The 1,281-nt window shown below is 44.8% G+C and overlaps 1 non-coding gene across 1 annotated transcript; it reads left to right on the top strand.

Moving 5' to 3' along the window:
- The first annotated feature begins 554 nt into the window (after window positions 1–554).
- Window positions 555–661, top strand: LOC120696331. Its single transcript, XR_005684108.1, has one exon. It is a non-coding gene; the product is annotated as a small nucleolar RNA R71 (small nucleolar RNA).
- The last annotated feature ends 620 nt before the right edge of the window (window positions 662–1,281 follow it).

Here is a 1,281-nt window from a genome sequence, read left to right as displayed (position 1 = left end):
GAAATTTAAACTCATCCAAAACTTGTGGAACTTATTAGAATAAAATAAAATATGAATGGAACATAGTGTAAAGCTCGATTTATTTCTGAGAGGTTGACGGCTAGAACGTGAAATAATGGCCGTCAACAATCGGGCTTAGAATTCCAACCTTGCTGAGGATGGCGGTCTGTGTCATCGGGAGTGTCATTCGCAATGGATTTCTCGTCCTCTTGAGTGAACGGGCAAGGTTTGCCCAAGTGTCAAGTGTTGCCACATTTCTCACATGTCATCCGAAACTCAGTTTGGCTAACCTCCTGGTGTGGAGATTCTAGCTTTTCATGAGAAGATCCATCTTGGCTACCAGCCTGTCGACACTGTCGATTTCTTGTATTCCTTTTGCATGGGCCGGCTGCCTATCTGCCTTGAAACTCTGGTTGGAAGCAGCCTTGTCTATGAGCACTCTAGCTCCTTCAACATCGAGGGAGAGGAATGCTCCTCCCGCTGTTGCGTCAATGTGATCTTGCGATCGCTAGTTTAGGCCATGGAAGAAGTTCTAAATGATAAGCCATTCTTCCATGCCGTGGTGTGGGCATGCTGCAATGTATTCCTGAAGGCGTTCCCAGGCTTCCTGGACTTTTTCGTCCTGGAGTTGTTGAAAACTGGTATTCCTATTCCGAAGGGCGTTGGTTTTGCCCACCGGAAAGTACTTGACCAGAAAAGTATTGGCGCACGCATCACAAGTGTTGAATTCTTTCTTGTAGGCGTAGAACCATGTCTTTGCTTTCCCAAGCAAAGAGAATGGGAACAAACGAAGATGAACATTATTCATCGTAGTCCCTTTTGGGTTGATTATGCTGCTCACTTCCAGAAATCTCTGTAGATGAGCGTTGGCATCCTCTGATGCCTTTTCGCAAAAGGGACTTGCTCGGACCATGTTGACAAGACCAATCCTTATCTCAAAGCCATTAGTGCCTCGGTCATTGGTTAGTCCAGTAGGGATATGGCTATTGGACGGGGCTGAGATTTGACAAAGTGTCTTCTGAGCCATGGGTATTAAAGCTGGTGTTGTCAAGCCTTGATCCTGAGAAAATTCCTTCTGGTAGGATAACTATGCGTCAAACAATTCACCCAATTCTTCTGGATCTGAGTTGAAGTGATATGGTAGATCGAATCTGGTCCTGCACTGCTCTGCAGAAATCACAAAGATACCGAGAGCAATGGTAATCCCGTTAAAATTAGCGGTGATAAATCAGTAAATTTTATCAAACTATTCGATGATATCTTTAGCCAATTGCTTCCCCG

This window comes from Panicum virgatum, chromosome 2K, assembly GCF_016808335.1.
Source record: "Panicum virgatum strain AP13 chromosome 2K, P.virgatum_v5, whole genome shotgun sequence".
NCBI lineage: Eukaryota > Viridiplantae > Streptophyta > Magnoliopsida > Poales > Poaceae > Panicum > Panicum virgatum.
The sequence above is the reverse complement of the archived record's forward strand: the minus strand, read 5'-3'. Positions and strand labels throughout refer to the sequence as shown.